The sequence below is a fragment of the Euphorbia lathyris genome, chromosome 1 (assembly GCF_963576675.1).
Source record: "Euphorbia lathyris chromosome 1, ddEupLath1.1, whole genome shotgun sequence".
In the NCBI taxonomy this organism is placed as follows: Eukaryota; Viridiplantae; Streptophyta; class Magnoliopsida; order Malpighiales; family Euphorbiaceae; genus Euphorbia; species Euphorbia lathyris.
The window spans coordinates 132,336,082-132,358,270 of NC_088910.1; the positions used below are offsets into that span (position 1 = coordinate 132,336,082).

At 48.1% G+C, this 22,189-nt stretch overlaps 68 non-coding genes and 2 pseudogenes across 68 annotated transcripts; all 70 read right to left on the reverse strand.

The window, feature by feature from the left end:
• Nucleotides 1-46: 46 nt before the first annotated feature.
• LOC136213457 (5S ribosomal RNA) lies at nucleotides 47-165 on the reverse strand. The gene has a single exon (XR_010680566.1). It is a non-coding gene; the product is annotated as a 5S ribosomal RNA (ribosomal RNA).
• A 260-nt stretch (nucleotides 166-425) lies between these two features.
• Nucleotides 426-544, reverse strand: LOC136214576 (5S ribosomal RNA). Its single transcript, XR_010681655.1, has one exon. It is a non-coding gene; the product is annotated as a 5S ribosomal RNA (ribosomal RNA).
• Nucleotides 545-804: 260 nt separating this feature from the next.
• On the reverse strand, nucleotides 805-923 carry LOC136213930 (5S ribosomal RNA). The gene has a single exon (XR_010681028.1). It is a non-coding gene; the product is annotated as a 5S ribosomal RNA (ribosomal RNA).
• A 183-nt stretch (nucleotides 924-1,106) lies between these two features.
• On the reverse strand, nucleotides 1,107-1,225 carry LOC136215205 (5S ribosomal RNA). Its single transcript, XR_010682253.1, has one exon. It is a non-coding gene; the product is annotated as a 5S ribosomal RNA (ribosomal RNA).
• A 259-nt stretch (nucleotides 1,226-1,484) lies between these two features.
• Nucleotides 1,485-1,603, reverse strand: LOC136211258 (5S ribosomal RNA). Its single transcript, XR_010678470.1, has one exon. It is a non-coding gene; the product is annotated as a 5S ribosomal RNA (ribosomal RNA).
• A 183-nt stretch (nucleotides 1,604-1,786) lies between these two features.
• LOC136213458 (5S ribosomal RNA) lies at nucleotides 1,787-1,905 on the reverse strand. The gene has a single exon (XR_010680567.1). It is a non-coding gene; the product is annotated as a 5S ribosomal RNA (ribosomal RNA).
• Nucleotides 1,906-2,088: 183 nt separating this feature from the next.
• On the reverse strand, nucleotides 2,089-2,207 carry LOC136213459 (5S ribosomal RNA). Its single transcript, XR_010680568.1, has one exon. It is a non-coding gene; the product is annotated as a 5S ribosomal RNA (ribosomal RNA).
• Nucleotides 2,208-2,467: 260 nt separating this feature from the next.
• Nucleotides 2,468-2,586, reverse strand: LOC136211259 (5S ribosomal RNA). The gene has a single exon (XR_010678471.1). It is a non-coding gene; the product is annotated as a 5S ribosomal RNA (ribosomal RNA).
• A 184-nt stretch (nucleotides 2,587-2,770) lies between these two features.
• On the reverse strand, nucleotides 2,771-2,889 carry LOC136213460 (5S ribosomal RNA). The gene has a single exon (XR_010680569.1). It is a non-coding gene; the product is annotated as a 5S ribosomal RNA (ribosomal RNA).
• Nucleotides 2,890-3,149: 260 nt separating this feature from the next.
• Nucleotides 3,150-3,268, reverse strand: LOC136215072 (5S ribosomal RNA). Its single transcript, XR_010682125.1, has one exon. It is a non-coding gene; the product is annotated as a 5S ribosomal RNA (ribosomal RNA).
• A 260-nt stretch (nucleotides 3,269-3,528) lies between these two features.
• On the reverse strand, nucleotides 3,529-3,647 carry LOC136213931 (5S ribosomal RNA). The gene has a single exon (XR_010681029.1). It is a non-coding gene; the product is annotated as a 5S ribosomal RNA (ribosomal RNA).
• Nucleotides 3,648-3,830: 183 nt separating this feature from the next.
• LOC136215576 (5S ribosomal RNA) lies at nucleotides 3,831-3,949 on the reverse strand. Its single transcript, XR_010682614.1, has one exon. It is a non-coding gene; the product is annotated as a 5S ribosomal RNA (ribosomal RNA).
• A 259-nt stretch (nucleotides 3,950-4,208) lies between these two features.
• Nucleotides 4,209-4,327, reverse strand: LOC136211738 (5S ribosomal RNA). Its single transcript, XR_010678929.1, has one exon. It is a non-coding gene; the product is annotated as a 5S ribosomal RNA (ribosomal RNA).
• A 182-nt stretch (nucleotides 4,328-4,509) lies between these two features.
• LOC136214407 (5S ribosomal RNA) lies at nucleotides 4,510-4,628 on the reverse strand. The gene has a single exon (XR_010681493.1). It is a non-coding gene; the product is annotated as a 5S ribosomal RNA (ribosomal RNA).
• A 183-nt stretch (nucleotides 4,629-4,811) lies between these two features.
• On the reverse strand, nucleotides 4,812-4,930 carry LOC136214408 (5S ribosomal RNA). The gene has a single exon (XR_010681494.1). It is a non-coding gene; the product is annotated as a 5S ribosomal RNA (ribosomal RNA).
• A 183-nt stretch (nucleotides 4,931-5,113) lies between these two features.
• Nucleotides 5,114-5,232, reverse strand: LOC136215586 (5S ribosomal RNA). Its single transcript, XR_010682624.1, has one exon. It is a non-coding gene; the product is annotated as a 5S ribosomal RNA (ribosomal RNA).
• A 182-nt stretch (nucleotides 5,233-5,414) lies between these two features.
• Nucleotides 5,415-5,533, reverse strand: LOC136211260 (5S ribosomal RNA). Its single transcript, XR_010678472.1, has one exon. It is a non-coding gene; the product is annotated as a 5S ribosomal RNA (ribosomal RNA).
• A 182-nt stretch (nucleotides 5,534-5,715) lies between these two features.
• On the reverse strand, nucleotides 5,716-5,834 carry LOC136212163 (5S ribosomal RNA). Its single transcript, XR_010679334.1, has one exon. It is a non-coding gene; the product is annotated as a 5S ribosomal RNA (ribosomal RNA).
• Nucleotides 5,835-6,017: 183 nt separating this feature from the next.
• LOC136211717 (5S ribosomal RNA) lies at nucleotides 6,018-6,136 on the reverse strand. Its single transcript, XR_010678910.1, has one exon. It is a non-coding gene; the product is annotated as a 5S ribosomal RNA (ribosomal RNA).
• A 182-nt stretch (nucleotides 6,137-6,318) lies between these two features.
• Nucleotides 6,319-6,437, reverse strand: LOC136213552 (5S ribosomal RNA). Its single transcript, XR_010680656.1, has one exon. It is a non-coding gene; the product is annotated as a 5S ribosomal RNA (ribosomal RNA).
• Nucleotides 6,438-6,620: 183 nt separating this feature from the next.
• LOC136211261 (5S ribosomal RNA) lies at nucleotides 6,621-6,739 on the reverse strand. Its single transcript, XR_010678473.1, has one exon. It is a non-coding gene; the product is annotated as a 5S ribosomal RNA (ribosomal RNA).
• Nucleotides 6,740-6,922: 183 nt separating this feature from the next.
• Nucleotides 6,923-7,041, reverse strand: LOC136211718 (5S ribosomal RNA). The gene has a single exon (XR_010678911.1). It is a non-coding gene; the product is annotated as a 5S ribosomal RNA (ribosomal RNA).
• A 182-nt stretch (nucleotides 7,042-7,223) lies between these two features.
• Nucleotides 7,224-7,342, reverse strand: LOC136212027 (5S ribosomal RNA). The gene has a single exon (XR_010679206.1). It is a non-coding gene; the product is annotated as a 5S ribosomal RNA (ribosomal RNA).
• Nucleotides 7,343-7,525: 183 nt separating this feature from the next.
• LOC136215577 (5S ribosomal RNA) lies at nucleotides 7,526-7,644 on the reverse strand. Its single transcript, XR_010682615.1, has one exon. It is a non-coding gene; the product is annotated as a 5S ribosomal RNA (ribosomal RNA).
• A 259-nt stretch (nucleotides 7,645-7,903) lies between these two features.
• Nucleotides 7,904-8,022, reverse strand: LOC136211739 (5S ribosomal RNA). The gene has a single exon (XR_010678930.1). It is a non-coding gene; the product is annotated as a 5S ribosomal RNA (ribosomal RNA).
• Nucleotides 8,023-8,204: 182 nt separating this feature from the next.
• LOC136214410 (5S ribosomal RNA) lies at nucleotides 8,205-8,323 on the reverse strand. Its single transcript, XR_010681496.1, has one exon. It is a non-coding gene; the product is annotated as a 5S ribosomal RNA (ribosomal RNA).
• A 183-nt stretch (nucleotides 8,324-8,506) lies between these two features.
• Nucleotides 8,507-8,625, reverse strand: LOC136214411 (5S ribosomal RNA). Its single transcript, XR_010681498.1, has one exon. It is a non-coding gene; the product is annotated as a 5S ribosomal RNA (ribosomal RNA).
• A 183-nt stretch (nucleotides 8,626-8,808) lies between these two features.
• LOC136215588 (5S ribosomal RNA) lies at nucleotides 8,809-8,927 on the reverse strand. The gene has a single exon (XR_010682625.1). It is a non-coding gene; the product is annotated as a 5S ribosomal RNA (ribosomal RNA).
• Nucleotides 8,928-9,109: 182 nt separating this feature from the next.
• On the reverse strand, nucleotides 9,110-9,228 carry LOC136211262 (5S ribosomal RNA). Its single transcript, XR_010678474.1, has one exon. It is a non-coding gene; the product is annotated as a 5S ribosomal RNA (ribosomal RNA).
• Nucleotides 9,229-9,410: 182 nt separating this feature from the next.
• LOC136212165 (5S ribosomal RNA) lies at nucleotides 9,411-9,529 on the reverse strand. The gene has a single exon (XR_010679335.1). It is a non-coding gene; the product is annotated as a 5S ribosomal RNA (ribosomal RNA).
• Nucleotides 9,530-9,712: 183 nt separating this feature from the next.
• Nucleotides 9,713-9,831, reverse strand: LOC136211719 (5S ribosomal RNA). Its single transcript, XR_010678912.1, has one exon. It is a non-coding gene; the product is annotated as a 5S ribosomal RNA (ribosomal RNA).
• Nucleotides 9,832-10,013: 182 nt separating this feature from the next.
• Nucleotides 10,014-10,132, reverse strand: LOC136213553 (5S ribosomal RNA). The gene has a single exon (XR_010680657.1). It is a non-coding gene; the product is annotated as a 5S ribosomal RNA (ribosomal RNA).
• Nucleotides 10,133-10,315: 183 nt separating this feature from the next.
• LOC136211263 (5S ribosomal RNA) lies at nucleotides 10,316-10,434 on the reverse strand. The gene has a single exon (XR_010678475.1). It is a non-coding gene; the product is annotated as a 5S ribosomal RNA (ribosomal RNA).
• Nucleotides 10,435-10,617: 183 nt separating this feature from the next.
• Nucleotides 10,618-10,736, reverse strand: LOC136211721 (5S ribosomal RNA). The gene has a single exon (XR_010678914.1). It is a non-coding gene; the product is annotated as a 5S ribosomal RNA (ribosomal RNA).
• A 182-nt stretch (nucleotides 10,737-10,918) lies between these two features.
• LOC136212028 (5S ribosomal RNA) lies at nucleotides 10,919-11,037 on the reverse strand. Its single transcript, XR_010679207.1, has one exon. It is a non-coding gene; the product is annotated as a 5S ribosomal RNA (ribosomal RNA).
• Nucleotides 11,038-11,220: 183 nt separating this feature from the next.
• On the reverse strand, nucleotides 11,221-11,339 carry LOC136214412 (5S ribosomal RNA). Its single transcript, XR_010681499.1, has one exon. It is a non-coding gene; the product is annotated as a 5S ribosomal RNA (ribosomal RNA).
• A 181-nt stretch (nucleotides 11,340-11,520) lies between these two features.
• Nucleotides 11,521-11,639, reverse strand: LOC136215741 (5S ribosomal RNA). The gene has a single exon (XR_010682773.1). It is a non-coding gene; the product is annotated as a 5S ribosomal RNA (ribosomal RNA).
• Nucleotides 11,640-11,821: 182 nt separating this feature from the next.
• LOC136211264 (5S ribosomal RNA) lies at nucleotides 11,822-11,940 on the reverse strand. The gene has a single exon (XR_010678476.1). It is a non-coding gene; the product is annotated as a 5S ribosomal RNA (ribosomal RNA).
• Nucleotides 11,941-12,123: 183 nt separating this feature from the next.
• Nucleotides 12,124-12,242, reverse strand: LOC136213621 (5S ribosomal RNA). Its single transcript, XR_010680720.1, has one exon. It is a non-coding gene; the product is annotated as a 5S ribosomal RNA (ribosomal RNA).
• A 259-nt stretch (nucleotides 12,243-12,501) lies between these two features.
• LOC136212915 (5S ribosomal RNA) lies at nucleotides 12,502-12,620 on the reverse strand. The gene has a single exon (XR_010680055.1). It is a non-coding gene; the product is annotated as a 5S ribosomal RNA (ribosomal RNA).
• A 182-nt stretch (nucleotides 12,621-12,802) lies between these two features.
• On the reverse strand, nucleotides 12,803-12,921 carry LOC136212030 (5S ribosomal RNA). Its single transcript, XR_010679209.1, has one exon. It is a non-coding gene; the product is annotated as a 5S ribosomal RNA (ribosomal RNA).
• Nucleotides 12,922-13,104: 183 nt separating this feature from the next.
• LOC136211265 (5S ribosomal RNA) lies at nucleotides 13,105-13,223 on the reverse strand. The gene has a single exon (XR_010678477.1). It is a non-coding gene; the product is annotated as a 5S ribosomal RNA (ribosomal RNA).
• A 183-nt stretch (nucleotides 13,224-13,406) lies between these two features.
• LOC136211722 (5S ribosomal RNA) lies at nucleotides 13,407-13,525 on the reverse strand. The gene has a single exon (XR_010678915.1). It is a non-coding gene; the product is annotated as a 5S ribosomal RNA (ribosomal RNA).
• Nucleotides 13,526-13,709: 184 nt separating this feature from the next.
• Nucleotides 13,710-13,828, reverse strand: LOC136214413 (5S ribosomal RNA). Its single transcript, XR_010681500.1, has one exon. It is a non-coding gene; the product is annotated as a 5S ribosomal RNA (ribosomal RNA).
• Nucleotides 13,829-14,010: 182 nt separating this feature from the next.
• LOC136215742 (5S ribosomal RNA) lies at nucleotides 14,011-14,129 on the reverse strand. The gene has a single exon (XR_010682774.1). It is a non-coding gene; the product is annotated as a 5S ribosomal RNA (ribosomal RNA).
• Nucleotides 14,130-14,311: 182 nt separating this feature from the next.
• Nucleotides 14,312-14,430, reverse strand: LOC136211268 (5S ribosomal RNA). Its single transcript, XR_010678479.1, has one exon. It is a non-coding gene; the product is annotated as a 5S ribosomal RNA (ribosomal RNA).
• A 182-nt stretch (nucleotides 14,431-14,612) lies between these two features.
• LOC136213623 (5S ribosomal RNA) lies at nucleotides 14,613-14,731 on the reverse strand. The gene has a single exon (XR_010680722.1). It is a non-coding gene; the product is annotated as a 5S ribosomal RNA (ribosomal RNA).
• A 259-nt stretch (nucleotides 14,732-14,990) lies between these two features.
• LOC136212916 (5S ribosomal RNA) lies at nucleotides 14,991-15,109 on the reverse strand. The gene has a single exon (XR_010680056.1). It is a non-coding gene; the product is annotated as a 5S ribosomal RNA (ribosomal RNA).
• Nucleotides 15,110-15,291: 182 nt separating this feature from the next.
• On the reverse strand, nucleotides 15,292-15,410 carry LOC136212031 (5S ribosomal RNA). Its single transcript, XR_010679210.1, has one exon. It is a non-coding gene; the product is annotated as a 5S ribosomal RNA (ribosomal RNA).
• A 183-nt stretch (nucleotides 15,411-15,593) lies between these two features.
• On the reverse strand, nucleotides 15,594-15,712 carry LOC136211269 (5S ribosomal RNA). The gene has a single exon (XR_010678480.1). It is a non-coding gene; the product is annotated as a 5S ribosomal RNA (ribosomal RNA).
• Nucleotides 15,713-15,895: 183 nt separating this feature from the next.
• Nucleotides 15,896-16,014, reverse strand: LOC136212521 (5S ribosomal RNA). The gene has a single exon (XR_010679673.1). It is a non-coding gene; the product is annotated as a 5S ribosomal RNA (ribosomal RNA).
• A 184-nt stretch (nucleotides 16,015-16,198) lies between these two features.
• LOC136214414 (5S ribosomal RNA) lies at nucleotides 16,199-16,317 on the reverse strand. The gene has a single exon (XR_010681501.1). It is a non-coding gene; the product is annotated as a 5S ribosomal RNA (ribosomal RNA).
• A 182-nt stretch (nucleotides 16,318-16,499) lies between these two features.
• LOC136215589 (5S ribosomal RNA) lies at nucleotides 16,500-16,618 on the reverse strand. The gene has a single exon (XR_010682626.1). It is a non-coding gene; the product is annotated as a 5S ribosomal RNA (ribosomal RNA).
• Nucleotides 16,619-16,778: 160 nt separating this feature from the next.
• On the reverse strand, nucleotides 16,779-16,898 carry LOC136215782 (5S ribosomal RNA; annotated as a pseudogene).
• Nucleotides 16,899-17,080: 182 nt separating this feature from the next.
• On the reverse strand, nucleotides 17,081-17,199 carry LOC136213493 (5S ribosomal RNA). The gene has a single exon (XR_010680601.1). It is a non-coding gene; the product is annotated as a 5S ribosomal RNA (ribosomal RNA).
• Nucleotides 17,200-17,383: 184 nt separating this feature from the next.
• On the reverse strand, nucleotides 17,384-17,502 carry LOC136212394 (5S ribosomal RNA). Its single transcript, XR_010679554.1, has one exon. It is a non-coding gene; the product is annotated as a 5S ribosomal RNA (ribosomal RNA).
• A 260-nt stretch (nucleotides 17,503-17,762) lies between these two features.
• On the reverse strand, nucleotides 17,763-17,881 carry LOC136215516 (5S ribosomal RNA). The gene has a single exon (XR_010682555.1). It is a non-coding gene; the product is annotated as a 5S ribosomal RNA (ribosomal RNA).
• Nucleotides 17,882-18,064: 183 nt separating this feature from the next.
• On the reverse strand, nucleotides 18,065-18,183 carry LOC136212998 (5S ribosomal RNA). Its single transcript, XR_010680132.1, has one exon. It is a non-coding gene; the product is annotated as a 5S ribosomal RNA (ribosomal RNA).
• A 257-nt stretch (nucleotides 18,184-18,440) lies between these two features.
• Nucleotides 18,441-18,559, reverse strand: LOC136211270 (5S ribosomal RNA). Its single transcript, XR_010678481.1, has one exon. It is a non-coding gene; the product is annotated as a 5S ribosomal RNA (ribosomal RNA).
• A 261-nt stretch (nucleotides 18,560-18,820) lies between these two features.
• Nucleotides 18,821-18,939, reverse strand: LOC136211271 (5S ribosomal RNA). Its single transcript, XR_010678482.1, has one exon. It is a non-coding gene; the product is annotated as a 5S ribosomal RNA (ribosomal RNA).
• Nucleotides 18,940-19,121: 182 nt separating this feature from the next.
• Nucleotides 19,122-19,240, reverse strand: LOC136214806 (5S ribosomal RNA). The gene has a single exon (XR_010681877.1). It is a non-coding gene; the product is annotated as a 5S ribosomal RNA (ribosomal RNA).
• Nucleotides 19,241-19,423: 183 nt separating this feature from the next.
• On the reverse strand, nucleotides 19,424-19,542 carry LOC136215614 (5S ribosomal RNA). Its single transcript, XR_010682650.1, has one exon. It is a non-coding gene; the product is annotated as a 5S ribosomal RNA (ribosomal RNA).
• A 259-nt stretch (nucleotides 19,543-19,801) lies between these two features.
• On the reverse strand, nucleotides 19,802-19,920 carry LOC136215556 (5S ribosomal RNA). Its single transcript, XR_010682595.1, has one exon. It is a non-coding gene; the product is annotated as a 5S ribosomal RNA (ribosomal RNA).
• Nucleotides 19,921-20,103: 183 nt separating this feature from the next.
• On the reverse strand, nucleotides 20,104-20,222 carry LOC136214638 (5S ribosomal RNA). Its single transcript, XR_010681718.1, has one exon. It is a non-coding gene; the product is annotated as a 5S ribosomal RNA (ribosomal RNA).
• A 160-nt stretch (nucleotides 20,223-20,382) lies between these two features.
• On the reverse strand, nucleotides 20,383-20,502 carry LOC136215784 (5S ribosomal RNA; annotated as a pseudogene).
• A 182-nt stretch (nucleotides 20,503-20,684) lies between these two features.
• Nucleotides 20,685-20,803, reverse strand: LOC136211998 (5S ribosomal RNA). The gene has a single exon (XR_010679178.1). It is a non-coding gene; the product is annotated as a 5S ribosomal RNA (ribosomal RNA).
• Nucleotides 20,804-20,987: 184 nt separating this feature from the next.
• On the reverse strand, nucleotides 20,988-21,106 carry LOC136212395 (5S ribosomal RNA). The gene has a single exon (XR_010679555.1). It is a non-coding gene; the product is annotated as a 5S ribosomal RNA (ribosomal RNA).
• A 260-nt stretch (nucleotides 21,107-21,366) lies between these two features.
• LOC136215517 (5S ribosomal RNA) lies at nucleotides 21,367-21,485 on the reverse strand. Its single transcript, XR_010682556.1, has one exon. It is a non-coding gene; the product is annotated as a 5S ribosomal RNA (ribosomal RNA).
• A 183-nt stretch (nucleotides 21,486-21,668) lies between these two features.
• On the reverse strand, nucleotides 21,669-21,787 carry LOC136211272 (5S ribosomal RNA). Its single transcript, XR_010678483.1, has one exon. It is a non-coding gene; the product is annotated as a 5S ribosomal RNA (ribosomal RNA).
• A 181-nt stretch (nucleotides 21,788-21,968) lies between these two features.
• LOC136214268 (5S ribosomal RNA) lies at nucleotides 21,969-22,087 on the reverse strand. Its single transcript, XR_010681363.1, has one exon. It is a non-coding gene; the product is annotated as a 5S ribosomal RNA (ribosomal RNA).
• Between the last annotated feature and the right edge of the window lie 102 nt (nucleotides 22,088-22,189).

The following is a 22,189-nucleotide window of genomic DNA, read 5'->3' on the forward strand; positions in this document are numbered from 1 at the left end:
AAAAAAAAATTAAATAATTAAAAAATGCACGTTGCAAAAAAGTTTGGGGGTGCAACACGAGGACTTCCCAAGAGGTCACCCATCTTAGTACTACTCTCGTCCAAGCACATTTAACTTCGGAGTTCTGATGGGATCCGGTGCATTAGTGCTGGTATGATCGCACCCGTCATCCCATGCAAAAACTAAGCATATATTCCATACTGGGCGCCCCTTTCTCCCGTATGCTCATCCTTCACGTGCATGCACAAGCCCCCGGACCCCAAACACTGACCCCCGCCTCGAAAACGTGCACGCCATGGTGAAAAAAAAAATTAAATAATTAAAAAATGCACGTTGCAAAAAAGTTTGGGCCCGCCTCGAAAACGTGCACGCCATGGTGAAAAAAAAATTAAATAATTAAAAAATGCACGTTGCAAAAAAGTTTGGGGGTGCAACACGAGGACTTCCCAAGAGGTCACCCATCTTAGTACTACTCTCGCCCAAGCACGTTTATCTTCGAAGTTCTGATGGGATCCGGTGCATTAGTGCTGGTATGATCGCACCCGTCATCCTATGCAAAAACTTAGCATATATTCCATACTGGGCGCCCCTTTCTCCCGTATGCTCATCCTTCACGTGCATGCAGAAGCCCCCAGACCCCAAACACTGACCCCCGCCTCGAAAACGTGCACGCCATGGTGAAAACAAAAATTAAATAATTAAAAAATGCACGTTGCAAAAAAGTTTGGGCCCGCCTCGAAAACGAGCACGCCATGGTGAAAAAAAAATTAAATAATTAAAAAATGCACGTTGTAAAAAAGTTTGGGGGTGCAACACGAGGACTTCCCAAGAGGTCACCCATCTTAGTACTACTCTCGCCCAAGCACGTTCAACTTCGGAGTTCTGATGGGATCCGGTGCATTAGTGCTGGTATGATCGCACCCGTCATCCCATGCAAAAACTAAGCATATATTCCATACTGGGCGCCCCTTTCTCCCGTATGCTCATCCTTCACGTGCATGCACAAGCCCCCGGACCCCAAACACTGACCTCCGCCTCGTAAACGTGCACGCCATGGTGAAAAAAAAAATTAAATAATTAAAAAATGCACGTTGCAAAAAAGTTTGGGGGTGCAACACGAGGACTTCCCAAGAGGTCACCCATCTTAGTACTACTCTCGCCCAAGCACGTTTAGCTTCGAAGTTTTGATGGGATCCGGTGCATTAGTGCTGGTATGATCGCACCCGTCATCCCATGCAAAAACTAAGCATATATTCCATACTGGGCGCCCCTTTCTCCCGTATGCTCATCCTTCACGTGCATGCACAAGCCCTCGGACCCCAAACACTGACCCCCGCCTCGAAAACGTGCACGCCATGGTGAAAAAAAAATTAAATAATTAAAAAATGCACGTTGCAAAAAAGTTTGGGCCCGCCTCGAAAACGTGCACGCCATGGTGAAAAAAAAATTAAATAATTAAAAAATGCACGTTGCAAAAAAGTTTGGGGGTGCAACACGAGGACTTCCCAAGAGGTCACCCATCTTAGTACTACTCTCGCCCAAGCACGTTTAACTTCGGAGTTCTGATGGGATCCGGTGCATTAGTGCTGGTATGATCGCACCCGTCATCCCATGCAAAAACTAAGCATATATTCCATACTGGGCGCCCCTTTCTCCCATCTGCTCATCCTTTACGTGCATGCACAAGCCCCCGGACCCCAAACACTGACCCCCGCCTCGTAAACGTGCACGCCATGGTGAAAAAAAAAATTAAATAATTAAAAAATGCACGTTGCAAAAAAGTTTGGGGGTGCAACACGAGGACTTCCCAAGAGGTCACCCATCTTAGTACTACTCTCGTCCAAGCACATTTAACTTCGGAGTTCTGATGGGATCCGGTGCATTAGTGCTGGTATGATCGCACCCGTCATCCTATGCAAAAACTAAGCATATATTCCATACTGGGCGCCCCTTTCTCCCGTATGCTCATCCTTCACGTGCATGCACAAGCCCCCGGACCCCAAACACTGACCCCCGCCTCGTAAACGTGCACGCCATGGTGAAAAAAAAAATTAAATAATTAAAAAATGCACGTTGCAAAAAAGTTTGGGGGTGCAACACGAGGACTTCCCAAGAGGTCACCCATCTTAGTACTACTCTCGTCCAAGCACATTTAACTTCGGAGTTCTGATGGGATCCGGTGCATTAGTGCTGGTATGATCGCACCCGTCATCCCATGCAAAAACTAAGCATATATTCCATACTGGGCGCCCCTTTCTCCCGTATGCTCATCCTTCACGTGCATGCACAAGCCCCCGGACCCGAAACACTGACCCCCGCCTCGAAAACGTGCACGCCATGGTGAAAAAAAAAATTAAATAATTAAAAAATGCACGTTGCAAAAAAGTTTGGGCCCGCCTCGAAAACGTGCACGCCATGGTGAAAAAAAAATTAAATAATTAAAAAATGCACGTTGCAAAAAAGTTTGGGGGTGCAACACGAGGACTTCCCAAGAGGTCACCCATCTTAGTACTACTCTCGCCCAAGCACGTTTAACTTCGGAGTTCTGATGGGATCCGGTGCATTAGTGCTGGTATGATCGCACCCGTCATCCCATGCAAAAACTAAGCATATATTCCATACTGGGCGCCCCTTTCTCCCATATGCTCATCCTTTACGTGCATGCACAAGCCCCCGGACCCCAAACACTGACCCCCGCCTCGTAAACGTGCACGCCATGGTGAAAAAAAAAAATTAAATAATTAAAAAATGCACGTTGCAAAAAAGTTTGGGGGTGCAACACGAGGACTTCCCAAGAGGTCACCCATCTTAGTACTACTCTCGTCCAAGCACATTTAACTTCGGAGTTCTGATGGGATCCGGTGCATTAGTGCTGGTATGATCGCACCCGTCATCCCATGCAAAAACTAAGCATATATTCCATACTGGGCGCCCCTTTCTCCCGTATGCTCATCCTTCACGTGCATGCACAAGCCCCCGGACCCCAAACACTGACCCCCGCCTCGAAAACGTGCACGCCATGGTGAAAAAAAAAATTAAATAATTAAAAAATGCACGTTGCAAAAAAGTTTGGGCCCGCCTCGAAAACGTGCACGCCATGGTGAAAAAAAAATTAAATAATTAAAAAATGCACGTTGCAAAAAAGTTTGGGGGTGCAACACGAGGACTTCCCAAGAGGTCACCCATCTTAGTACTACTCTCGCCCAAGCACGTTTAACTTCGAAGTTTTGATGGGATCCGGTGCATTAGTGCTGGTATGATCGCACCCGTCATCCTATGCAAAAACTTAGCATATATTCCATACTGGGCGCCCCTTTCTCCCGGATGCTCATCCTTCACGTGCATGCAGAAGCCCCCAGACCCCAAACACTGACCCCCGCCTCGAAAACGTGCACGCCATGGTGAAAACAAAAATTAAATAATTAAAAAATGCACGTTGCAAAAAAGTTTGGGCCCGCCTCGAAAACGGGCACGCCATGGTGAAAAAAAAATTAAATAATTAAAAAATGCACGTTGCAAAAAAGTTTGGGGGTGCAACACGAGGACTTCCCAAGAGGTCACCCATCTTAGTACTACTCTCGCCCAAGCACGTTCAACTTCGGAGTTCTGATGGGATCCGGTGCATTAGTGCTGGTATGATCGCACCCGTCATCCCATGCAAAAACTAAGCATATATTCCATACTGGGCGTCCCTTTCTCCCGTATGCTCATCCTTCACGTGCATGCACAAGCCCCCGGACCCCAAACACTGACCTCCGCCTCGTAAACGTGCACGCCATGGTGAAAAAAAAAATTAAATAATTAAAAAATGCACGTTGCAAAAAAGTTTGGGGGTGCAACACGAGGACTTCCCAAGAGGTCACCCATCTTAGTACTACTCTCGCCCAAGCACGTTTAGCATCGAAGTTTTGATGGGATCCGGTGCATTAGTGCTGGTATGATCGCACCCGTCATCCCATGCAAAAACTAAGCATATATTCCATACTGGGCGCCCCTTTCTCCCGTATGCTCATCCTTCACGTGCATGCACAAGCCCTCGGACCCCAAACACTGACCCCCGCCTCGAAAACGTGCACGCCATGGTGAAAAAAAAATTAAATAATTAAAAAATGCACGTTGCAAAAAAGTTTGGGCCCGCCTCGAAAACGTGCACGCCATGGTGAAAGAAAAATTAAATAATTAAAAAATGCACGTTGCAAAAAAGTTTGGGGGTGCAACACGAGGACTTCCCAAGAGGTCACCCATCTTAGTACTACTCTCGCCCAAGCACGTTTAGCTTCGGAGTTCTGATGGGATCCGGTGCATTAGTGCTGGTATGATCGCACCCGTCATCCCATGCAAAAACTAAGCATATATTCCATACTGGGCGCCCCTTTCTCCCGTATGCTCATCCTTCACGTGCATGCACAAGCCCCCGTACCCCAAACACTGACCCCCGCCTCGTAAACGTGCACGCCATGGTGAAAAAAAAATTAAAAAATTAAAAAATGCACGTTGCAAAAAAGTTTGGGGGTGCAACCCGAGGACTTCCCAAGAGGTCACCCATCTTAGTACTACTCTCGCCCAAGCACGTTTATCTTCGGAGTTCTGATGGGATCCGGTGCATTAGTGCTGGTATGATCGCACCCGTCATCACATGCAAAAACTAAGCATATATTCCATACTGGGCGCCCCTTTCTCCCGTATGCTCATCCTTCACGTGCATGCACAAGCCCCCGGACCCCAAACACTGACCCCCGCCTCGAAAACGTGCACGCCATGGTGAAAAAAAAAATTAAATAATTAAAAAATGCACGTTACAAAAAAGTTTGGGGGTGCAACCCGAGGACTTCCCAAGAGGTCACCCATCTTAGTACTACTCTCGCCCAAGCACGTTTATCTTCGGAGTTCTGATGGGATCCGGTGCATTAGTGCTGGTATGATCGCACCCGTCATCACATGCAAAAACTAAGCATATATTCCATACTGGGCGCCCCTTTCTCCCGTATGCTCATCCTTCACGTGCATGCACAAGCCCCCGGACACCAAACACTGACCCCCGCCTCGTAAACGTGCACGCCATGGTGAAAAAAAAAATTAAATAATTAAAAAATGCACGTTGCAAAAAAGTTTGGGGGTGCAACACGAGGACTTCCCAAGAGGTCACCCATCTTAGTACTACTCTCGCCCAAGCACGTTTAGCTTCGGAGTTCTGATGGTATCCGGTGCATTAGTGCTTGTATGATCGCACCCGTCATCCCATGCAAAAACTAAGCATATATTCCATACTGGGCGCCCCTTTCTCCCGTATGCTCATCCTTCATGTGCATGCACAAGCCCCCGGACCCCAAACACTGACCCCCGCCTCGAAAACATGCACGCCATGGTGAAAAAAAAATTAAATAATTAAAAAATGCACGTTGCAAAAAAGTTTGGGGGTGCAACACGAGGACTTCCCAAGAGGTCACCCATCTTAGTACTACTCTCGCCCAAGCACGTTTAACTTCGGAGTTCTGATGGGATCCGGTGCATTAGTGCTGGTATGATCGCACCCGTCATCCCATGCAAAAACTAAGCATATATTCCATACTGGGCGCCCCTTTCTCCCGTATGCTCATCCTTCATGTGCATGCACAAGCCCCCGGACCCCAAACACTGACCCCCGCCTCGAAAACATGCACGCCATGGTGAAAAAAAAATTAAATAATTAAAAAATGCACGTTGCAAAAAAGTTTGGGGGTGCAACACGAGGACTTCCCAAGAGGTCACCCATCTTAGTACTACTCTCGCCCAAGCACGTTTGACTTCGGAGTTCTGATGGGATCCGGTGCATTAGTGCTGGTATGATCGCACCCGTCATCCCATGCAAAAACTAAGCATATATTCCATACTGGGCGCCCCTTTCTCCCGTATGCTCATCCTTCACGTGCATGCACAAGCCCCCGGACCCCAAACACTGACCCCCGCCTCGAAAACGTGCACGCCATGGTGAAAAAAAAAATTAAATAATTAAAAAATGCACGTTGCAAAAAAGTTTGGGGGTGCAACACGAGGACTTCCCAAGAGGTCACCCATCTTAGTACTACTCTCGCCCAGGCACGTTTAACTTCGGAGTTCTGATGGGATCCGGTGCATTAGTGCTGGTATGATCGCACCCGTCATCCCATGCAAAAACTAAGCATATATTTCATACTGGGCGCCCATTTCTCCCGTATGCTCATCCTTCACGTGCATGCACAAGCCCCCGGACCCCAAACACTGACCCCCGCCTCGAAAACGTGCACGCCATGGTGAAAAAAAAAATTAAATAATTAAAAATGCACGTTGCAAAAAAGTTTGGAGGTGCAACACGAGGACTTCCCAAGAGGTCACCCATCTTAGTACTACTCTCGCCCAAGCACGTTTAACTTCGGAGTTCTGATGGGATCCGGTGCATTAGTGCTGGTATGATCGCACACGTCATCCCATGCAAAAACTAAGCATATATTCCATACTGGGCGCCCCTTTCTCCCGTATGCTCATCCTTCACGTGCATGCACAAGCCCCCGGACCCCAAACACTGACCCCCGCCTCGAAAACGTGCACGCCATGGTGAAAAAAAAAATTAAATAATTAAAAAATGCACGTTGCAAAAAAGTTTGGGGGTGCAACACGAGGACTTCCCAAGAGGTCACCCATCTTAGTACTACTCTCGCCCAAGCACGTTTAACTTCGGAGTTCTGATGGGATCCGGTGCATTAGTGCTGGTATGATCGCACCCGTCATCCCATGCAAAAACTAAGCATATATTCCATACTGGGCGCCCCTTTCTCCCGTATGCTCATCCTTCACGTGCATGCACAAGCCCCCGGACCCCAAACACTGACCCCCGCCTCGAAAACGTGCACGCCATGGTGAAAAAAAAAATTAAATAATTAAAAAATGCACGTTGCAAAAAAGTTTGGGGGTGCAACACGAGGACTTCCCAAGAGGTCACCCATCTTAGTACTACTCTCGCCCAGGCACGTTTAACTTCGGAGTTCTGATGGGATCCGGTGCATTAGTGCTGGTATGATCGCACCCGTCATCCCATGCAAAAACTAAGCATATATTTCATACTGGGCGCCCATTTCTCCCGTATGCTCATCCTTCACGTGCATGCACAAGCCCCCGGACCCCAAACACTGACCCCCGCCTCGAAAACGTGCACGCCATGGTGAAAAAAAAAATTAAATAATTAAAAATGCACGTTGCAAAAAAGTTTGGAGGTGCAACACGAGGACTTCCCAAGAGGTCACCCATCTTAGTACTACTCTCGCCCAAGCACGTTTAACTTCGGAGTTCTGATGGGATCCGGTGCATTAGTGCTGGTATGATCGCACCCGTCATCCCATGCAAAAACTAAGCATATATTCCATACTGGGCGTCCCTTTCTCCCGTATGCTCATCCTTCACGTGCATGCACAAGCCCCCGGACCCCAAACACTGACCTCCGCCTCGTAAACGTGCACGCCATGGTGAAAAAAAAAATTAAATAATTAAAAAATGCACGTTGCAAAAAAGTTTGGGGGTGCAACACGAGGACTTCCCAAGAGGTCACCCATCTTAGTACTACTCTCGCCCAAGCACGTTTAGCATCGAAGTTTTGATGGGATCCGGTGCATTAGTGCTGGTATGATCGCACCCGTCATCCCATGCAAAAACTAAGCATATATTCCATACTGGGCGCCCCTTTCTCCCGTATGCTCATCCTTCACGTGCATGCACAAGCCCTCGGACCCCAAACACTGACCCCCGCCTCGAAAACGTGCACGCCATGGTGAAAAAAAAATTAAATAATTAAAAAATGCACGTTGCAAAAAAGTTTGGGCCCGCCTCGAAAACGTGCACGCCATGGTGAAAGAAAAATTAAATAATTAAAAAATGCACGTTGCAAAAAAGTTTGGGGGTGCAACACGAGGACTTCCCAAGAGGTCACCCATCTTAGTACTACTCTCGCCCAAGCACGTTTAGCTTCGGAGTTCTGATGGGATCCGGTGCATTAGTGCTGGTATGATCGCACCCGTCATCCCATGCAAAAACTAAGCATATATTCCATACTGGGCGCCCCTTTCTCCCGTATGCTCATCCTTCACGTGCATGCACAAGCCCCCGTACCCCAAACACTGACCCCCGCCTCGTAAACGTGCACGCCATGGTGAAAAAAAAATTAAAAAATTAAAAAATGCACGTTGCAAAAAAGTTTGGGGGTGCAACCCGAGGACTTCCCAAGAGGTCACCCATCTTAGTACTACTCTCGCCCAAGCACGTTTATCTTCGGAGTTCTGATGGGATCCGGTGCATTAGTGCTGGTATGATCGCACCCGTCATCACATGCAAAAACTAAGCATATATTCCATACTGGGCGCCCCTTTCTCCCGTATGCTCATCCTTCACGTGCATGCACAAGCCCCCGGACCCCAAACACTGACCCCCGCCTCGAAAACGTGCACGCCATGGTGAAAAAAAAAATTAAATAATTAAAAAATGCACGTTACAAAAAAGTTTGGGGGTGCAACCCGAGGACTTCCCAAGAGGTCACCCATCTTAGTACTACTCTCGCCCAAGCACGTTTATCTTCGGAGTTCTGATGGGATCCGGTGCATTAGTGCTGGTATGATCGCACCCGTCATCACATGCAAAAACTAAGCATATATTCCATACTGGGCGCCCCTTTCTCCCGTATGCTCATCCTTCACGTGCATGCACAAGCCCCCGGACACCAAACACTGACCCCCGCCTCGTAAACGTGCACGCCATGGTGAAAAAAAAAATTAAATAATTAAAAAATGCACGTTGCAAAAAAGTTTGGGGGTGCAACACGAGGACTTCCCAAGAGGTCACCCATCTTAGTACTACTCTCGCCCAAGCACGTTTAGCTTCGGAGTTCTGATGGTATCCGGTGCATTAGTGCTTGTATGATCGCACCCGTCATCCCATGCAAAAACTAAGCATATATTCCATACTGGGCGCCCCTTTCTCCCGTATGCTCATCCTTCATGTGCATGCACAAGCCCCCGGACCCCAAACACTGACCCCCGCCTCGAAAACATGCACGCCATGGTGAAAAAAAAATTAAATAATTAAAAAATGCACGTTGCAAAAAAGTTTGGGGGTGCAACACGAGGACTTCCCAAGAGGTCACCCATCTTAGTACTACTCTCGCCCAAGCACGTTTAACTTCGGAGTTCTGATGGGATCCGGTGCATTAGTGCTGGTATGATCGCACCCGTCATCCCATGCAAAAACTAAGCATATATTCCATACTGGGCGCCCCTTTCTCCCGTATGCTCATCCTTCATGTGCATGCACAAGCCCCCGGACCCCAAACACTGACCCCCGCCTCGAAAACATGCACGCCATGGTGAAAAAAAAATTAAATAATTAAAAAATGCACGTTGCAAAAAAGTTTGGGGGTGCAACACGAGGACTTCCCAAGAGGTCACCCATCTTAGTACTACTCTCGCCCAAGCACGTTTGACTTCGGAGTTCTGATGGGATCCGGTGCATTAGTGCTGGTATGATCGCACCCGTCATCCCATGCAAAAACTAAGCATATATTCCATACTGGGCGCCCCTTTCTCCCGTATGCTCATCCTTCACGTGCATGCACAAGCCCCCGGACCCCAAACACTGACCCCCGCCTCGAAAACGTGCACGCCATGGTGAAAAAAAAAATTAAATAATTAAAAAATGCACGTTGCAAAAAAGTTTGGGGGTGCAACACGAGGACTTCCCAAGAGGTCACCCATCTTAGTACTACTCTCGCCCAGGCACGTTTAACTTCGGAGTTCTGATGGGATCCGGTGCATTAGTGCTGGTATGATCGCACCCGTCATCCCATGCAAAAACTAAGCATATATTTCATACTGGGCGCCCATTTCTCCCGTATGCTCATCCTTCACGTGCATGCACAAGCCCCCGGACCCCAAACACTGACCCCCGCCTCGAAAACGTGCACGCCATGGTGAAAAAAAAAATTAAATAATTAAAAATGCACGTTGCAAAAAAGTTTGGAGGTGCAACACGAGGACTTCCCAAGAGGTCACCCATCTTAGTACTACTCTCGCCCAAGCACGTTTAACTTCGGAGTTCTGATGGGATCCGGTGCATTAGTGCTGGTATGATCGCACACGTCATCCCATGCAAAAACTAAGCATATATTCCATACTGGGCGCCCCTTTCTCCCGTATGCTCATCCTTCACGTGCATGCACAAGCCCCCGGACCCCAAACACTGACCCCCGCCTCGAAAACGTGCACGCCATGGTGAAAAAAAAAATTAAATAATTAAAAAATGCACGTTGCAAAAAAGTTTGGGGGTGCAACACGAGGACTTCCCAAGAGGTCACCCATCTTAGTACTACTCTCGCCCAAGCACGTTTAACTTCGGAGTTCTGATGGGATCCGGTGCATTAGTGCTGGTATGATCGCACCCGTCATCCCATGCAAAAACTAAGCATATATTCCATACTGGGCGCCCCTTTCTCCCGTATGCTCATCCTTCACGTGCATGCACAAGCCCCCGGACCCCAAACACTGACCCCCGCCTCGAAAACGTGCACGCCATGGTGAAAAAAAAAATTAAATAATTAAAAAATGCACGTTGCAAAAAAGTTTGGGGGTGCAACACGAGGACTTCCCAAGAGGTCACCCATCTTAGTACTACTCTCGCCCAGGCACGTTTAACTTCGGAGTTCTGATGGGATCCGGTGCATTAGTGCTGGTATGATCGCACCCGTCATCCCATGCAAAAACTAAGCATATATTTCATACTGGGCGCCCATTTCTCCCGTATGCTCATCCTTCACGTGCATGCACAAGCCCCCGGACCCCAAACACTGACCCCCGCCTCGAAAACGTGCACGCCATGGTGAAAAAAAAAATTAAATAATTAAAAATGCACGTTGCAAAAAAGTTTGGAGGTGCAACACGAGGACTTCCCAAGAGGTCACCCATCTTAGTACTACTCTCGCCCAAGCACGTTTAACTTCGGAGTTCTGATGGGATCCGGTGCATTAGTGCTGGTATGATCGCACCCGTCATCCCATGCAAAAACTAAGCATATATTCCATACTGGGCGCCCCTTTCTCCCGTATGCTCATCCTTCACGTGCATGCACAAGCCCCCGGACCCCAAACACTGACCCCCGCCTCGAAAACGTGCACGCCATGGTGAAAAAAAAAATTAAATAATTAAAAAATGCACGTTACAAAAAAGTTTGGGGGTGCAACCCGAGGACTTCCCAAGAGGTCACCCATCTTAGTACTACTCTCGCCCAAGCACGTTTATCTTCGGAGTTCTGATGGGATCCGGTGCATTAGTGCTGGTATGATCGCACCCGTCATCCCATGCAAAAACTAAGCATATATTCCATACTGGGCGCCCCTTTCTCCCGTATGCTCATCCTTCACGTGCATGCACAAGCCCCCGGACACCAAACACTGACCCCCGCCTCGTAAACGTGCACGCCATGGTGAAAAAAAATTAAATAATTAAAAAATGCACGTTGCAAAAAAGTTTGGGGGTGCAACACGAGGACTTCCCAAGAGGTCACCCATCTTAGTACTACTCTCGCCCAAGCACGTTTAGCTCTGGAGTTCTGATGGTATCCGGTGCATTAGTGCTTGTATGATCGCACCCGTCATCCCATGCAAAAACTAAGCATATATTCCATACTGGGCGCCCCTTTCTCCCGTATGCTCATCCTTCATGTGCATGCACAAGCCCCCGGACCCCAAACACTGACCCCCGCCTCGAAAACATGCACGCCATGGTGAAAAAAAAATTAAATAATTAAAAAATGCACGTTGCAAAAAAGTTTGGGGGTGCAACACGAGGACTTCCCAAGAGGTCACCCATCTTAGTACTACTCTCGCCCAAGCACGTTTAACTTCGGAGTTCTGATGGGATCCGGTGCATTAGTGCTGGTATGATCGCACCCGTCATCCCATGCAAAAACTAAGCATATATTCCATACTGGGCGCCCCTTTCTCCCGTATGCTCATCCTTCACGTGCATGCACAAGCCCCCGGACCCCAAACACTGACCCCCGCCTCGAAAACGTGCACGCCATGGTGAAAAAAAAAATTAAATAATTAAAAAATGCACGTTGCAAAAAAGTTTGGGGGTGCAACACGAGGACTTCCCAAGAGGTCACCCATCTTAGTACTACTCTCGCCCAGGCACGTTTAACATCGGAGTTCTGATGGGATCCGGTGCATTAGTGCTGGTATGATCGCACCCGTCATCCCATGCAAAAACTAAGCATATATTCCATATTGGGCGCCCCTTTCTCCCGTATGCTCATCCTTCACGTGCATGCACAAGCCCCCGGACCCCAAACACTGACCCCCGCCTCGAAAACGTGCACGCCATGGTGAAAAAAAAAATTAAATAATTAAAAAATGCACGTTGCAAAAAAGTTTGGGCCCGTCTCGAAAACGTGCACGCCATGGTGAAAAAAAATTAAATAATTAAAAAATGCACGTTGCAAAAAAGTTTGGGGGTGCAACACGAGGACTTCCCAAGAGGTCACCCATCTTAGTACTACTCTCGCCCAAGCACGTTTATCTTCGGAGTTCTGATGGGATCCGGTGCATTAGTGCTGGTATGATCGCACCCGTCATCCCATGCAAAAACTAAGCATATATTTCATACTGGGCGCCCATTTCTCCCGTATGCTCATCCTTCACGTGCATGCACAAGCCCCCGGACCCCAAACACTGACCCCCGCCTCGAAAACGTGCACGCCATGGTGAAAAAAAAAATTAAATAATTAAAAATGCACGTTGCAAAAAAGTTTGGAGGTGCAACACGAGGACTTCCCAAGAGGTCACCCATCTTAGTACTACTCTCGCCCAAGCACGTTTAACTTCGGAGTTCTGATGGGATCCGGTGCATTAGTGCTGGTATGATCGCACCCGTCATCCCATGCAAAAACTAAGCATATATTCCATACTGGGCGCCCCTTTCTCCCGTATGCTCATCCTTCACGTGCATGCACAAGCCCCCGGACCCCAAACACTGACCCCCGCCTCGAAAACGTGCACGCCATGGTGAAAAAAAAAATTAAATAATTAAAAAATGCACGTTGCAAAAAAGTTTGGGGGTGCAACACGAGGACTTCCCAAGAGGTCACCCATCTTAGTACTACTCTCGCCCAAGCACGTTTAACTTCGGAGTTCTGATGGGATCCGGTGCATTAGTGCTGGTATGATCGCACCCGTCATCCCATGCAAAAACTAAGCATATATTCCATACTGGGCGCCCCTTTCTCCCGTATGCTCATCCTTCACGTGCATGCACAAGCCCCCGGACCCCAAACACTGACCCCCGCCTCGAAAACGTGCACGCCATGGTGAAAAAAAAAATTAAATAATTAAAAAATGCACGTTGCAAAAAAGTTTGGGGGTGCAACACGAGGACTTCCCAAGAGGTCACCCATCTTAGTACTACTCTCGCCCAGGCACGTTTAACTTCGGAGTTCTGATGGGATCCGGTGCATTAGTGCTGGTATGATCGCACCCGTCATCCCATGCAAAAGCTAAGCATATATTCCATACTGGGCGCCCCTTTCTCCCGTATGCTCATCCTTCACGTGCATGCACAAGCCCCCGGACCCCAAACACTGACCCCCGCCTCGAAAACGTGCACGCCATGGTGAAAAAAAAAAATTAAATAATTAAAAAATGCACGTTACAAAAAAGTTTGGGGGTGCAACCCGAGGACTTCCCAAGAGGTCACCCATCTTAGTACTACTCTCGCCCAAGCACGTTTATCTTCGGAGTTCTGATGGGATCCGGTGCATTAGTGCTGGTATGATCGCACCCGTCATCCCATGCAAAAACTAAGCATATATTCCATACTGGGCGCCCCTTTCTCCCGTATGCTCATCCTTCACGTGCATGCACAAGCCCCCGGACACCAAACACTGACCCCCGCCTCGTAAACGTGCACGCCATGGTGAAAAAAAAATTAAATAATTAAAAAATGCACGTTGCAAAAAAGTTTGGGGGTGCAACACGAGGACTTCCCAAGAGGTCACCCATCTTAGTACTACTCTCGCCCAAGCACGTTTAGCTCTGGAGTTCTGATGGTATCCGGTGCATTAGTGCTTGTATGATCGCACCCGTCATCCCATGCAAAAACTAAGCATATATTCCATACTGGGCGCCCCTTTCTCCCGTATGCTCATCCTTCATGTGCATGCACAAGCCCCCGGACCCCAAACACTGACCCCCGCCTCGAAAACATGCACGCCATGGTGAAAAAAAAATTAAATAATTAAAAAATGCACGTTGCAAAAAAGTTTGGGGGTGCAACACGAGGACTTCCCAAGAGGTCACCCATCTTAGTACTACTCTCGCCCAAGCACGTTTAACTTCGGAGTTCTGATGGGATCCGGTGCATTAGTGCTGGTATGATCGCACCCGTCATCCCATGCAAAAACTAAGCATATATTCCATACTGGGCGCCCCTTTCTCCCGTATGCTCATCCTTCACGTGCATGCACAAGCCCCCGGACCCCAAACACTGACCCCCGCCTCGAAAACGTGCACGCCATGGTGAAAAAAAAATTAAATAATTAAAAAATGCACGTTGCAAAAAAGTTTGGGGGTGCAACACGAGGACTTCCCAAGAGGTCACCCATCTTAGTACTACTCTCGCCCAGGCACGTTTAACATCGGAGTTCTGATGGGATCCGGTGCATTAGTGCTGGTATGATCGCACCCGTCATCCCATGCAAAAACTAAGCATATATTCCATATTGGGCGCCCCTTTCTCCCGTATGCTCATCCTTCACGTGCATGCACAAGCCCCCGGACCCCAAACACTGACCCCCGCCTCGAAAACGTGCACGCCATGGTGAAAAAAAAAATTAAATAATTAAAAAATGCACGTTGCAAAAAAGTTTGGGCCCGTCTCGAAAACGTGCACGCCATGGTGAAAAAAAATTAAATAATTAAAAAATGCACGTTGCAAAAAAGTTTGGGGGTGCAACACGAGGACTTCCCAAGAGGTCACCCATCTTAGTACTACTCTCGCCCAAGCACGTTTATCTTCGGAGTTCTGATGGGATCCGGTGCATTAGTGCTGGTATGATCGCACCCGTCATCCCATGCAAAAACTAAGCATATATTTCATACTGGGCGCCCATTTTTCCCGTATGCTCATCCTTCACGTGCATGCACAAGCCCCCGGACCCCAAACACTGACCCCCGCCTCGAAATCGTGCACGCCATGGTGAAAAAAAAAATTAAATAATTAAAAATGCACGTTGCAAAAAAGTTTGGAGGTGCAACACGAGGACTTCCCAAGAGGTCACCCATCTTAGTACTACTCTCGCCCAAGCACGTTTAACTTCGGAGTTCTGATGGGATCCGGTGCATTAGTGCTGGTATGATCGCACCCGTCATCCCATGCAAAAACTAAGCATATATTCCATACTGGGCGCCCCTTTCTCCCGTATGCTCATCCTTCACGTGCATGCACAAGCCCCCGGACCCCAAACACTGACCCCCGCCTCGAAAACGTGCACGCCATGGTGAAAAAAAAAATTAAATAATTAAAAAATGCACGTTGCAAAAAAGTTTGGGGGTGCAACACGAGGACTTCCCAAGAGGTCACCCATCTTAGTACTACTCTCGCCCAAGCACGTTTAACTTCGGAGTTCTGATGGGATCCGGTGCATTAGTGCTGGTATGATCGCACCCGTCATCCCATACAAAAACTAAGCATATATTCCATACTGGGCGCCCCTTTCTCCCGTATGCTCATCCTTCACGTGCATGCACAAGCCCCCGGACCCCAAACACTGACCCCCGCCTCGAAAACGTGCACGCCATGGTGAAAAAAAAAATTAAATAATTAAAAAATGCACGTTGCAAAAAAGTTTGGGGGTGCAACACGAGGACTTCCCAAGAGGTCACCCATCTTAGTACTACTCTCGCCCAGGCACGTTTCACTTCGGAGTTCTGATGGGATCCGGTGCATTAGTGCTGGTATGATCGCACCCGTCATCCCATGCAAAAACTAAGCATATATTCCATACTGGGCGCCCCTTTCTCCCGTATGCTCATCCTTCACGTGCATGCACAAGCCCCCGGACCCCAAACACTGACCCCCGCCTCGAAAACGTGCACGCCATGGTGAAAAAAAAAAATTAAATAATTAAAAAATGCACGTTACAAAAAAGTTTGGGGGTGCAACCCGAGGACTTCCCAAGAGGTCACCCATCTTAGTACTACTCTCGCCCAAGCACGTTTATCTTCGGAGTTCTGATGGGATCCGGTGCATTAGTGCTGGTATGATCGCACCCGTCATCCCATGCAAAAACTAAGCATATATTCCATACTGGGCGCCCCTTTCTCCCGTATGCTCATCCTTCACGTGCATGCACAAGCCCCCGGACACCAAACACTGACCCCCGCCTCGTAAACGTGCACGCCATGGTGAAAAAAAAATTAAATAATTAAAAAATGCACGTTGCAAAAAAGTTTGGGGGTGCAACACGAGGACTTCCCAAGAGGTCACCCATCTTAGTACTACTCTCGCCCAAGCACGTTTAGCTTCGGAGTTCTGATGGTATCCGGTGCATTAGTGCTTGTATGATCGCACCCGTCATCCCATGCAAAAACTAAGCATATATTCCATACTGGGCGCCCCTTTCTCCCGTATGCTCATCCTTCACGTGCATGCACAAGCCCCCGGACGCCAAACACTGACCCCCGCCTCGTAAACGTGCACGCCATGGTGAAAAAAAAAATTAAATAATTAAAAAATGGACGTTGCAAAAAAGTTTGGGAGAGGTCACCCATGTTAGTACTACTCTCGCCCAAGCACGTTTAACTTCGGAGTTCTGATGGGATCCGGTGCATTAGTGCTGGTATGATCGCACCCGTCATCCCATGCAAAAACTAAGCATATATTCCATACTGGGCGCCCCTTTCTCCCGTATGCTCATCCTTCACGTGCATGCACAAGCCCCCGGACCCCAAACACTGACCCCCGCCTTGAAAACGTGCACGCCATGGTGAAAAAAAAATTAAATAATTAAAAAATGCACGTTGCAAAAAAGTTTGGGGGTGCAACACAAGGACTTCCCAAGAGGTCACCCATCTTAGTACTACTCTCGTCCAAGCACGTTTAACTTCGGAGTTCTGATGGGATCCGGTGCATTAGTGCTGGTATGATCGCACCCGTCACCCCATGCAAAAACTAAGCATATATTCCATACCGGGCGCCCCTTTCTCCAGTATGCTCATCCTTCACGTGCATGCACAAGCCCCCGGACCCCAAACACTGACCCCCGCCTCGTAAACGTGCACGCCATGGTGAAAAAAAAAAATTAAATAATTAAAAAATGCACGTTGCAAAAAAGTTTGGGGGTGCAACACGAGGACTTCCCAAGAGGTCACCCATCTTAGTACTACTCTCGCCCAAGCACGTTTAACTTCAGAGTTCTGATGGGATCCGGTGCATTAGTGCTGGTATGATCGCACCCGTCATCCCATGCAAAAACTAAGCATATATTCCATACTGGGCGCCCCTTTCTCCCGTATGCTCATCCTTCACGTGCATGCACAAGCCCCCGGACCCCAAACACTGACCCCCGCCTTGAAAACGTGCACGCCATTGTGAAAAAAAAAATTAAATAATTAAAAAATGCACGTTGCAAAAAAGTTTGGGCCCGCCTCGAAAACGTGCACGCCATGGTGAAAAAAAAATTAAATAATTAAAAAATGCACGTTGCAAAAAAGTTTGGGGGTGCAACACGAGGACTTCCCAAGAGGTCACCCATCTTAGTACTACTCTCCCCCAAGCACGTTAAACTTCGGAGTTCTGATGGGATCCGGTGCATTAGTGCTGGTATGATCGCACCCGTCATCCCATGCAAAAACTAAGCATATATTCCATACTGGGCGCCCCTTTCTCCCGTATGCTCATCCTTCACGTGCATGCACAAGCCCCCCGACCCCAAACACTGACCCTCGCCTCGAAAACGTGCACGCCATGGTGAAAAAAAAAATTAAATAATTAAAAAATGCACGTTGCAAAAAAGTTTGGGGGTGCAACACGAGGACTTCCCAAGAGGTCACCCATCTTAGTACTACTCTCGCCCGAGCACGTTTAACTTCGGAGTTCTGATGGGATCCAGTGCATTAGTGCTGGTATGATCGCACCCGTCATCCCATGCAAAAACTAAGCATATATTCCATACTGGGCGCCCCTTTCTCCCGTATGCTCATCCTTCACGTGCATGCACAAGCCCCCGGACCCCAAACACTGACCCCCGCCTCGTAAACGTGCACGCCATGGTGAAAAAAAATTAAATAATTAAAAAATGCACGTTGCAAAAAAGTTTGGGCCCGCCTCAAAAACGTGCACGCCATGGTGAAAAAAAATTTAATAATTAAAAAATGCACGTTGCAAAAAAGTTTGGGGGTGCAACACGAGGACTTCCCAAGAGGTCACCCATCTTAGTACTACTCTCGCCCAAGCACGTTTAACTTCGGAGTTCTGATGGGATCCGGTGCATTAGTGCTGGTATGATCGCACCCGTCATCCCATGCAAAAACTAAGCATATATTCCATACTGGGCGCCCCTTTCTCCCGTATGCTCATCCTTCATGTGCATGCACAAGCCCCCGGACCCCAAACACTGACCCCCGCCTCGAAAACGTGCACGCCATGGTGAAAAAAAAAAATTAAATAATTAAAAAATGCACGTTGCAAAAAAGTTTGGGCCCGCCTCGAAAACGTGCACGCCATGGTGAAAAAAAAATTAAATAATTAAAAAATGCACGTTGGAAAAAAGTTTGGGGGTGCAACACGAGGACTTCCCAAGAGGTCACCCATCTTAGTACTACTCTCGCCCAAGCACGTTTAACTTCGGAGTTCTGATGGGATCCGGTGCATTAGTGCTGGTATGATCGCACCCGTCATCCTATGCAAAAACTAAGCATATATTCCATACTGGGCGCCCCTTTCTCCCGTATGCTCATCCTTCACGTGGATGCACAAGCCCCCGGACCCCAAACACTGACCCCCGCCTCGAAAACGTGCACGCCATGGTGAAAAAAAAATTAAATAATTAAAAAATGCACGTTGCAAAAAAGTTTGGGGGTGCAACACGAGGACTTCCTAAGAGGTCACCCATCTTAGTACTACTCTCGCCCAAGCACGTTTGACTTCAGAGTTCTGATGGGATCCGGTGCATTAGTGCTGGTATGATCGCACCCGTCATCCCATGCAAAAACTAAGCATATATTCCATACTGGGCGCCCCTTTCTCCCGTATGCTCATCCTTCACGTGCATGCACAAGCCCCCGGACCCCAAACACTGACCCCCGCCTCGAAAACGTGCACGCCATGGTGACAAAAAAAATTAAATAATTAAAAAATGCACGTTGCAAAAAAGTTTGGGGGTGCAACCCGATGACTTTCCAAGAGGTCACCCATCTTAGTACTACTCTCGCCCGAGCACGTTTAACTTCGGAGTTCTGATGGGATCCGGTGCATTAGTGCTGGTATGATCGCACCCATCATCCCATGCAAAAACTAAGCATATATTCCATACTGGGCGCCCCTTTCTCCCGTATGCTCATCCTTCACGTGCATGCACAAGCCCCCGGACCCCAAACACTGACCCCCGCCTCGAAAACGTGCACGCCATGGTGAAAAAAAAATTAAATAATTAAAAAATGCACGTTGCAAAAAAGTTTGGGCCCGCCTCGAAAACGTGCACGCCATGGTGAAAAAAAAATTAAATAATTAAAAAATGCACATTGCAAAAAAGTTTGGGGGTGCAACCCGATGACTTTCCAAGAGGTCACCCATCTTAGTACTACTCTCGCCCAAGCACGTTTAACTTCGGAGTTCTGATGGGATCCGGTGCATTAGTGCTGGTATGATCGCACCCATCATCCCATGCAAAAACTAAGCATATATTCCATACTGGGCGCCCCTTTCTCCCGTATGCTCATCCTTCACGTGCATGCACAAGCCCCCGGACCCCAAACACTGACCCCCGCCTCGAAAACGTGCACGCCATGGTGAAAAAAAAAATTAAATAATTAAAAAATGCACGTTGCAAAAAAGTCTGGGGGCGCAACACGAGGACTTCCTAAGAGGTCACCCATCTTAGTACTACTCTCGCCCAAGCACGTTTGACTTCGGAGTTCTGATGGGATCCGGTGCATTAGTGCTGGTATGATCGCACCCGTCATCCCATGCAAAAACTAAGCATATATTCCATACTGGGCGCCCCTTTCTCCCGTATGCTCATCCTTCACGTGCATGCACAAGCCCCCGGACGCCAAACACTGACCCCCGCCTCGTAAACGTGCACGCCATGGTGAAAAAAAAAATTAAATAATTAAAAAATGGACGTTGCAAAAAAGTTTGGGAGAGGTCACCCATGTTAGTACTACTCTCGCCCAAGCACGTTTAACTTCGGAGTTCTGATGGGATCCGGTGCATTAGTGCTGGTATGATCGCACCCGTCATCCCATGCAAAAACTAAGCATATATTCCATACTGGGCGCCCCTTTCTCCCGTATGCTCATCCTTCACGTGCATGCACAAGCCCCCGGACCCCAAACACTGACCCCCGCCTTGAAAACGTGCACGCCATGGTGAAAAAAAAATTAAATAATTAAAAAATGCACGTTGCAAAAAAGTTTGGGGGTGCAACACAAGGACTTCCCAAGAGGTCACCCATCTTAGTACTACTCTCGCCCAAGCACGTTTAACTTCGGAGTTCTGATGGGATCCGGTGCATTAGTGCTGGTATGATCGCACCCGTCACCCCATGCAAAAACTAAGCATATATTCCATACTGGGCGCCCCTTTCTCCAGTATGCTCATCCTTCACGTGCATGCACAAGCCCCCGGACCCCAAACACTGACCCCCGCCTCGTAAACGTGCACGCCATGGTGAAAAAAAAAAATTAAATAATTAAAAAATGCACGTTGCAAAAAAGTTTGGGGGTGCAACACGAGGACTTCCCAAGAGGTCACCCATCTTAGTACTACTCTCGCCCAAGCACGTTTAACTTCAGAGTTCTGATGGGATCCGGTGCATTAGTGCTGGTATGATCGCACCCGTCATCCCATGCAAAAACTAAGCATATATTCCATACTGGGCGCCCCTTTCTCCCGTATGCTCATCCTTCACGTGCATGCACAAGCCCCCGGACCCCAAACACTGACCCCCGCCTTGAAAACGTGCACGCCATGGTGAAAAAAAAAATTAAATAATTAAAAAATGCACGTTGCAAAAAAGTTTGGGCCCGCCTCGAAAACGTGCACGCCATGGTGAAAAAAAAATTAAATAATTAAAAAATGCACGTTGCAAAAAAGTTTGGGGGTGCAACACGAGGACTTCCCAAGAGGTCACCCATCTTAGTACTACTCTCCCCCAAGCACGTTAAACTTCGGAGTTCTGATGGGATCCGGTGCATTAGTGCTGGTATGATCGCACCCGTCATCCCATGCAAAAACTAAGCATATATTCCATACTGGGCGCCCCTTTCTCCCGTATGCTCATCCTTCACGTGCATGCACAAGCCCCCCGACCCCAAACACTGACCCTCGCCTCGAAAACGTGCACGCCATGGTGAAAAAAAAAATTAAATAATTAAAAAATGCACGTTGCAAAAAAGTTTGGGGGTGCAACACGAGGACTTCCCAAGAGGTCACCCATCTTAGTACTACTCTCGCCCAAGCACGTTTAACTTCGGAGTTCTGATGGGATCCGGTGCATTAGTGCTGGTATGATCGCACCCGTCATCCCATGCAAAAACTAAGCATATATTCCATACTGGGCGCCCCTTTCTCCCGTATGCTCATCCTTCACGTGCATGCACAAGCCCCCGGACCCCAAACACTGACCCCCGCCTCGTAAACGTGCACGCCATGGTGAAAAAAAATTAAATAATTAAAAAATGCACGTTGCAAAAAAGTTTGGGGGTGCAACACGAGGACTTCCCAAGAGGTCACCCATCTTAGTACTACTCTCGCCCAAGCACGTTTAACTTCAGAGCTCTGATGGGATCCGGTGCATTAGTGCTGGTATGATCGCACCCGCCATCCCATGCAAAAACTAAGCATATATTCCATACTGGGCGCCCCTTTCTCCCGTATGCTCATCCTTCACGTACATGCACAAGCCCCCGGACCCCAAACAC